Source organism: Chenopodium album, chromosome 15 (assembly GCF_948465745.1).
Source record: "Chenopodium album chromosome 15, dcCheAlbu1.1, whole genome shotgun sequence".
Classification (NCBI taxonomy): Eukaryota; Viridiplantae; Streptophyta; class Magnoliopsida; order Caryophyllales; family Amaranthaceae; genus Chenopodium; species Chenopodium album.
In genome coordinates, this window is record NC_137848.1 from 22514537 (window position 1) to 22524440 (window position 9904).

Below are 9904 nucleotides of genomic sequence, written 5' to 3' on the forward strand. Positions count from 1 at the left end.
TCCAGACACTTCTTCAGAATCAGAATTAGAGATGGGAGAAAATCCACCTAAAAAGCTCAGCGACTATTCTCAGCCATCTTTGGCGCATTTTCCCCACCTTTCTCCTACGCCAGATCTTGAGGGAGTTCAATTCGAGATCAAGCCCCAGTTCATCACGATGATAGAAAGGAAGCAATTTAGTGGAGCTAAGGGTGAAGACCCAAATCTACACATTGCTGACTACTGTCAATATTGTAACACTATAAGGCAAGCTGGGGTCACGCAAGACCAAATAAGGGAGATTCTCTTTCCTTTCTCTTTATGTGGAAAAGCTAAACTGTGGTTTAATGGTTTAAATAGAACTACACTTGGCATTACTAATTGGGAGACTCTTGTTTTGAATTTTTATAACAAGTATTACCCTGCAGAGAAAACAGCTCTATTGAGAAGCGCAATTCAAAATTTCGCCCAAGAGCCAGATGAGTCACTATATGAAGCTTGGGAGAGATTCAAAGACCTGCAGAGAGAGTGCCCTCATCATAACTTAGCACAGTGGCAGTTGATACAAGCTTTCTACAATGGGATCGGAAATTCTTCTAGAGCAATTTTGGATTCTGCAGCTAATGGGAGGTTTATGAACCTCAATGTTGATGATGCAGGTCAGGTTATTGAAGATATGGCGATCCATAATTCCCAATATGGGAATCCTAGAGGTTTTGCAAACAAGGGAAAACACCACGTCGATTCTGTATCCTTTTTGCAATCTCAATTAACCTCTATTTGTCAGAAATTGAATAACCTTACTACTGCTAATTCTAAAATAACTAATGTTTCTGCAATTGATAATAATGCTAATGATGCTTTCTGTGAAAATTGTGGAATTGTAGGTCATTGGGAACATGAGTGTAGGAGTTCTATGGAGCAGGTCAACGCTTTTCAGTCCATCAAGCAAAATAACCCATACTCCAACACCTATAATAATCCCGGGTATCGGAACCATCCTTACCTTTCCTATAGGAGCAGTAATGTGCAAAATCCCACACCTCCACCTCCACAACAACTAGCACCACCACCTCAGCAGAAATATTACCATCCCAATGCTGGCCAGAAAAACCAACCGCAAACTCCTCCACCACCTTCTGACCCAGCTTTATCAGAAATTAGAGCGATGTTAACTAGTATGCAAAAGCATATGGAGAGTAGAGACTCACAAATTGACTCGATTGTAGCCCACAATAAAGTCATAGATACTCAAATTGCACAGTTAGCCGCTGCTCTTCAGGTTCGCCCACAAGGAGCCCTACCATCGCAACCAGTACAACCCACAGATCAGGCGTTTGCAATTACCCTCAGGAGTGGTTCACACTATGATGGGCCTCCTATGCCCAAAGAAGATGAACCTGTTTCAATAAAAATTGCTAATCCTGATTCCTTTATACCAAGGGATATTAATCCTAGCCCTGCAGGGCTAAAGGGTAGTACTAATATTTCTGATGTTATATTGCAGGGTAAAACTTCAGGGAAGGTTGTAACTCAAGACAGGAATAATGATGTGCAACAACCAATTATCAAACTACCATTCCCAAATCGACATTTGAAAAGCACCATGGATAAGCAGTTTGGTATGTTCCTTGACATGGTGAAGGATTTGCAGGTAACAGTTCCCTTTACAGAATTAATCACGCAAATACCTGCATATGCAAAATTCATGAAAGAAATATTGACTAGGAAAAGGTCTATTAGTGAGGTAGAGACTGTTGCTTTTACTGCTGAATGCAGTGCCGTACTACAAAATAAATCTCCACCCAAACTAAAAGATCCCGGTAGTTTTTCTATCCCTTGTCATATTGGCAATTTAATGATTGATAATGCATTGTGTGATTTGGGCGCTAGTGTTAGTGTCATGCCATTATCTGTGTGTTTAAAGCTAAAAATGGGTAAATTAAAGTCTACTAATATTACTCTGCAAATGGCTGATCGTTCTTCTAAATACCCCATAGGCATTCTAGAAGACGTCCCTGTTAGAGTAGGTAAATTTTATATACCTGTGGATTTTGTTGTTCTTGATATGGCTGAGGATTTGCATACCCCAATTATCTTGGGTAGACCCTTCCTTAATACTGCTGGAGCAATTATAGATGTGAACTGTGGTAAATTGACACTATCAGTAGGGGATGATAAAATTGTTTTTAATTTGAATAATACCCCTAAAAGCCCCATGCTAGAGGAGAAGTGTTATAAAATTGATGTGGTTGGTAATTGTTCTAATAAGCCCCAAGCTTTTGTTAAAGATCCCTTGGAGGCGGTATCGTGTGTTGTATCTTCTACAGGTACAACTAACCAATGGAAAGAGGAAGTGGACGCAATAGAGAAAACCTTATACTGTGAAGGTCTTGGTTTTGAAGATGAGAAAGTGGAAATGAGTACACAAGTTGCGGAAATTGAGCCTATAGTGAGAGTTCCACCAGATCGTGTTGTAATAGCTCAACAAAGTGATAAATCGAGGCAACCAACGGTCAAAAAGGGTTCTCAATCGAACAAAAGTAAAGACCCACCAGTTCAAGCCAACGAGGATCCACCCAATAGGGTGAATTGGCGCCTTACAGGGCGTGTTAGGAAGCCGAGTCGTGGTTTAAAAATCGCTCAACCGGGTGAAGAACCACCCGACCAGGCGATAGGCCAAGGGGATTAACTTCCCGACATGTAGTAAGAGGGTCGTGCGGGACCTAAATAAACCAGCGCTTTGCGGGAGGCAACCCGTATTTTTCTTGTTTTTTTTTTTATTTTTATTTTTAGTCTTCTTTCTATTTCTTGTGAGAGGAGAGAGGAGAGAGTTTAATGAGTTTATTGAGTCGTACAGGTTAGAAGGAAAAGAGTTAGTCAAATTTGGAAAAAAAAGAGAAGGAGTCTCTCGTACCAAACATTGCCTCGGGCCCGACCGGGCGAAGGACCGCCCGACCGGGCGCGAGAGCAAGGGTGAAAAATTGACAATTTTTGCCCGACCGGGCGAAGGACCGCCCGACCGGGCGCGAGAGTTGACGAGTACGGACATTTCGACCGCCCGACCGGGCGCGAGAATGAAGAGAATTTAGAGGGTTTATACCGCCCTACCGGGCGGTGTGGCGCCCTACCGGGCGGAGTGGCGCCCGACCGGGCGCGAGAGCGGATCAGCAAAACTGCTCCACTTTGACAGGCCATAACTTTTGCGTTTCTTATCCGTTTTTGGCGTGTGACCTATCGTTGGAAATCTCTTCAAGTCTACTTTCCAATGCAATTAGAATCATTGAATTATCAATTATACATCAAAAGTTATGATCAGAATAGTGCACCTGAATCAATTTTTATCTTTTTTCCACTAACACTTTGTTTCTTTCTTGCCCAATTTTGTTCCAAAGAGATGCATTGCAATCTTGAGGCTTTGGTGACATTGATGTGGTGATGATGAAGCGTAGTCACCTTGAATACTTGCTTCCCCTTAAGACAATGAGGACATTGTCTGATTTAGCTTGGGGGGAGGTTCTCGTGTTCATATGGTATATCTTTCACTCTCTCTCTTGGTATGCTTAGTGTAGTTTTACTGCTTTCTTAGTGTAGTTTTATTGCTTTCCTATAAGAAAAATACAAAAAAATTGAAAAAGTAAAAAATCCAAAAATACGTTCCAATGAATTGTAAATCATGCTTCTCTATGCCCCCATACTTGAGAAAATTTGTTTTGATTCTTGGTTATTGATGATAAGCATTGTGGACTTGTTGGTCATGATTTGAAGTTTAATTGCTTGGATGCCTAAACATGCGTCAATTTTGTCCAACTACTTGTGAATGTAGTGCTTGACTAGTTGATTTGGTTAGGAATGTGTGTTTAGTTCCTGGTATGTCAATGAATTTGAGTATTGGTTTGCAACTATGAGTAGTATTTCATGACTCACCTATTATGCACATGAGGAGGACGAAGGCGTTCATTCTTTTAGGTAGCCTTCAGACGATATTAGATACATTTGTTCCCTTCTTGCTACCCATGTTGTTGCTTGTGCCCTTTTATTGTTTATTTAGCCACATTACAAGCCTTTTTAGCCCCATTGGTTACTAGTCCCAAGCTTGGCTTGGGGGAGCTATAGTTAGTGAGGTGAGGGATTTGTAGTGTGCACATTATTTGCACAATGTGGAGGTATAAGAAGAGTAATTTGTTCTTTGATTTTTGTGATTGGAAAAAATAAGAATTTGTGTTTCAAAGTTGAAATTTCCAATGTGGAATAAAAAGAAAAAAAAGCAAAAGAAAAAAATTGTTATATGTTCAAATTATCTATATGAAAGTTGCCCAAGAAAAATTCAAAGGAAAAAAAAAGTATCAAGTTTGAAAAAAGAATGAGTTCAAAGTTTGTTTATTCACTCAAGTTCTACATTGTCATATTTTTATGAGTGAAATTGTAAGTGTTGGGATTGTTTATGTTGTTTGGAGTAGTATTTGGTGGATTCTTGTTGGAGTTAGTTATGTTGGAGATGTTGATCATTGGTTTTATTAGGATTTGGCTCCCTTTAAGCATGGCTTTTCTCTCACATGTTCCCAAATATTTCTTACCCTTTATCCTAGCCTTACATTACAAGCTTTAAAGACCTTCCGACCTTGTGCATAGAGTTGTGTAGATGTGAAAGTGTTGTTTATCAATGCAAATTATGAATTGACATATTCCGAGTCGACTATTAGGTTGAGTGCTTATCTTTTTAAACACACGAGTGTGTGAGTTTGGGAGGGCATTGTTCACATAAAAGGGTGGTTGGAGAGCGATCGAGTACATCTTTTACTCGCCACATAAATGAGAGTTGAGTGTGTGAGCACTAGTCTTGAATTCTATATGCTCGTGTGGTTTGCTCTATTTGACAATTGTTGGGGAGGAAGAGTGATTGGATGAATGAGATTGATTGATATTGAAGCATGCTCATTAGATTTTCCTTGAATCGTCTGTGCTTGATTTGATTATTGGGGTGAGGAATGTTTTATATGTTCATTGATGAGCTCTTTGCTTAGGGACAAGCAAAGGTTTGGCTTGGGGGAGTTTGATATGTCTAGTTTATGTAGTATTTTACCCTCGTCCCTTGGTCATTATTAGTAGTGTTTTTGGCTCTTTAGAGCTATTTTTATTACTAATATGTGTTTTCTAGTGTTTTCGTAGTTTTGGTTGAGTTTTGTAGGGAATTGCACCTTTGGAGTACTTTCCCGGGATTTTATGGAGCAACTACGAGCATTGGAGGAGCACGGCCATCTTTCGTAGCCCAAGATCGGTTAGAGTAATCAAACCGGTGAATAAGGGCTCGACTAGTGTGAAGACGAGGCATTTGGACCGAATGATTAAAGCCCCAAAAAGGATATTTGGTTTGGGCCAAGTTACGAGCCTAAACGAGGAGTCCAAGCGGCCCAAGGGTGTCCACCCGGTGGTCTGCCCGGTGGTCTGCCCGATGGTCTGCCCGATGGTCTGCCCGGTGGTCTGCCCGGTGGTCTGCCCGATGGTCCGCCCGGTGGTCCGCCCGATGGTCCGCCCGATGGTCCGCCCGGTGGTCCGCCCGATGGTCCGCCCGATGGCGCGCCCGATCGGGCAAAGAAGACTTATATCGCAACAAAAAAGCGCGCCCAGTCGGGCGGTGTGGCGCCCGGTCGGGCGCGTGTCTCTGATAGATCTTTTAAGCATCGTTTAGTTTGTTTTAGTTTAGGATTCTTGCTTATTATAAATATGTTTTTGTTAAGCAAGTTTAGGATTCCTTTTTTTACACTTCGTTATTCTTCCTTTACTTTGGTAATTCTTTCTCTTAGATTTTCTCTCTCTACTTAAGCTTATTTTCTCTCTCTACACTATATACTTTGTTCTTTACTCAACTCTTTATTCTGATTACTTTGGTAACGATTTCTTTTCTCTTAATCTCAGTTATTTATTTTATTCCTTCTATCATGTTTTATTTTGTTGCTTTGATTAGTTTAGATTTAATTATGTGTGAGTAGTTCTTTTTCTAGGGTTTATGGGGATCCATAAATAATATGAAGGGGTAATTTATTGTTGTTAATTATCAATGCTATATTAATTTCCTATTGATTGATTTAATGCTCTGTGACTAGATTAGGCCTGATCTTTTATGCATGAGTTTGACAATATTGATTCGAGATTCGAGAGATGAGAATTGATGTTTAGGTCTAGTTTCAATAGGCAGGTTAATCTATAAATGGTTAAGTCGAGATTCGAGAGATGAGATTTAATACCGGTAGATTAATTCTGTGATTGTAATACGTAGCGAAAGCCCTTTATTATCTGGTTAATTGATGCATTAATGATTGGTTATTATGTTTTACCCTGGAATATTATTTATTGGTGAACCTATGCCCTAGGTCCTTAATTCATTGATTCCTCTTATTTTATTTTCCCTACTTATATTCTTCGTAGTATAATCTTTAAATCACAACAAATTGTTACTAATAATTTAGATTGCTATTAATTAGTTAGAAATAGAAAGACTAGTTTCCCTGTGGATTCGACCCTACTTCCCTATCTACTTTAGTTAGAGGACTTAGGTAATTACTTTTGATTAGGTGATGCGACTTTAGCCTGTCATGGACGTCTGTCCATCATCAACTGAGTGGATCATCTTCTTCAGATGATCCTTGATGCCCCGGATGGTCGAGCCACCGCAGGTGAATCTGCCTGCTATGGTGTAGACAGGTTCCTTGTCGGTGTCCGAACTACTAGTAGGCTGGGCAGTCTTAGACGACTGTCCCAGATTCGTCTTGGCAGTCGCTTTGGACTTCAAGACATAGGATTTCAACACCCCCTTGTTAGCCAAACGGTCCAACGTCCGCTTGAGGCTATAGGAGTCGTTGGTGTCGTGGCCGACTTCCTCATGGAAGTGACAATATTTATTTTTGTTCCGTGACTGGACGGAACTCTTCATTGGATTCGGCTTCTTAATGGTCAGCCGATCCTTTATCTCGATGAGGATGGAGTGGCAGTCTTTATTCAACTCGTACCTCGGGACGTACGGTTTGAATTCTTTTCCTTTTTAGACGGCTGATCAGGCTCATCAACCGTCTAGACTTCTTTTCTCTTTTTTCTCTCTTCAGCTTTCTGAGCTGGCTAAGCAGACCGACTCTCTTTTTGCTTGTCAGACTTCTTAGAGTATGACTGATGGCTGGACGAGCAGAGGTCGGTAGCTTGAATAAAGCTCTCCGCCTCTATCAACGCCTCTTAGAGGGTGAAGATCTCTTTCGGATGAGGTCAAACTTAAAGGTTGGCCCATCCTTCAGACCCTTGAAAAAGTTTGTATAGGCTACCTCGTCAGACAGCCCTTGAATCTGGATTCTCACCAGATTGAACCGTCTGACATAGGAGCGAAGTCCTTCTCTCTCTCCCTGTCTTATGGTGCTCAAGCCAAGGCTTGTTTTCTTGGCAGGGATGTTCATTGAGAAGTTAGAGGCAAACAGGAAGGCGAGCCTCCTGAAGCTATCAATGTACCCAGCTGGTAGGTTGCCGAACCATTGCTGGGCTATACCCTTCAAGGTAGTCGGGAAACATCGGCACCACATAGCGTCCTCCAACCCCTACATGTGCATAAGGTTGGAGTAGGCCATGAGGTGGTCCTCAGGGTTTGAGGTACCATCGTAGGCACTGACCAACACATTCTTAACCTTAGCCGGCTGTGTCGCCTCGGTTATCTCCTTGGTGAACGCAAAAGTTTGTTCACCAAGTTTGAGCAGACGGAGATGCCAGTCCAAGGATTGGACGTTGTATGCCGCCTGTCCCCTAAAGAGGGTCGGCTGCATGAAATGAGGGGTGTACTACCCGTATGGCATCTGAGGCACATACGGGGCATTCCCAATCATCTGAGGGCCAGTATGGACGGACTTTCCGCCTATATGGCTCTCATGCAAGGACTGGGAATTCCTTACGGATGTATTTTTAAAGCTGTCTAGAAAGCTCGAGATAGAGGCTGACTCAGACAGCTGCTGGCTCCGGTTGTGCTCGATGATGTGTCAAGCTGGAGAATGTTTTTTTGCTGCCATCTGGCTAATCAGCTCAGACGACCTTCCTTTTTCCCGTCTGGGGCAAAAGGATCTTAGTCCAGTCAATGGCAGGCGTAGTCTTCTCCTTTGGATATGGAGTAGGCTGCCTATCTTTAACTGACTTCCTCCTCTCGGCTTGAGGAGTCTCCTTGGCCGACTTACCCTTGTTAGAGCCAGTCGATCTCTTGTTAATTAGGTCCTTGATTTCACCCTTGAAACTTGTCATGAATTTCATGAGTTCGTCCCGGATTACTAGAGCCTAACCTCCTACCGCCTTGGTATTACCAGGCGGTGGTCCAGTAGACTTGCTGGGACCAGCTTCATTGTTTACTCGTTCTAGATTATCTCTGGAACGGATGTGTTTAGTAATAAGTGACCCGTCAGTGGCCACATATGTTTCAACGTTCACATCGTGGTCGTCTTCATGGTATGTAAAGACCTCCCCATCAATCGTAGGAAGGCTGGGGTCTGGTGGCGGTACAAACTCTTGAACCATCTTTGAGGTACTCTCCCCACAGACGACGCCAAATGTTTTGGGAGTTTTTGTCCCTTGGGAGAGTTACAGCTCGAAGACTGGTCCGGTGGGGCCTGTACCTGCAAAATAACGGAGACTGTGGGTGGTTGGAGCTCCGCCTCCGACGATCAAGTTAGAACATGTTGGAGAATGCAAAAAGGTGCGGAAAATAAAGTGAGATCTTTTCGAATTCCGAGATCAGGTGTTTTCTCTGATGTGAGAGAATGTAGGGTAGTGTAATAAATGACCGTGTCCCCAAAATGGGAGATGTCTCCCTATTTATAGGGTCATGGGAATACGTGCCCTTTAGGTCATTCTAACCAAATGGGCTGCGCCGTTTTGCGACTTTTTCGAAAATTAGGCCCCGAAGGCCGCAATTCCAGCTGATATCTGAGGCTGACACGTGTCAGCTGGTGAGTGGCCCACGGAGGACCAGTTCAGGCTTAACACGTGTCCTTCTCTGATTGGGCCACGTGTCTAGGGTATTTTTACCCTAAACAAAGCAAGTACACAATACTACATTACACATAATTAGTGCATTTTGCCCCAACTTCACCGTCCTTACCACCGTATCATTCCCATACTTATATTTTAGTTTTGGGTAATTAGCCTTTGACGAATTTGCGAATGAGCTAGACCCATTTGAGGTTGTTCCACGTCCAGCCATGTTCTTTTATAAAAACAAAAAATTTGACCTTGAAAGTTAAGGTTAAGAACGTAAAGAAATGGAGGAACAAAAGGAAGAAGGAGATTTTTGAAATGGAAGAAAAAGAAGAAATAAGAAAGAAAACAAATAAAAGAGGTTCAACTAAAAGAACGAATTAAAGAAAAACCTCCAACTCATCAACTGCCCATGCCACAAAAGCAAGTTAACCTCAATCATCCGGTTAAAATTTTCAATTACCCAATAATAGAATGGTAGTAGTAAAGTTGAGCCTTTTTTTAATAAATCAAATTTTGACTTATTATTAGAAGACCTCGAAAAGTTCGGATTATTTATGTTAATTTTTCCAAAAGAAAAACACTTTTTGTAACACCCCGACCCCAAATCAGGGTGTGACCTATTGTCACGAATTGCATATCTGGGACCAACAACTATCCTCACAGACCAACACAAGTCATTCCGGCCCATTTTATCCTCACTCATGCATATCTTAGGAAAACTTCCTAGGAGGTCATCCATCCTTATAGTCTAAGACTACCCCCAGCCAAGCACACTTAACTAAGACGTATCTTAGCATAAGAGCTCCCTAAAGGAAAGATGTATCTAATTGGTATCAGTAGTATATTAAGTTCTTTTAAGGCAATCATGAGGGGTATTACACTCTTTGTCTTCAGCATTCATAACAGCATAAGCTAATGGCCTGGGTAA

General features: G+C 41.9%; 1 non-coding gene across 1 annotated transcript; it reads right to left on the reverse strand.

The window, feature by feature from the left end:
- Positions 1-418: 418 nt before the first annotated feature.
- Positions 419-525, reverse strand: LOC145583591 (small nucleolar RNA R71). The gene has a single exon (XR_014100224.1). It is a non-coding gene; the product is annotated as a small nucleolar RNA R71 (small nucleolar RNA).
- Between the last annotated feature and the right edge of the window lie 9379 nt (positions 526-9904).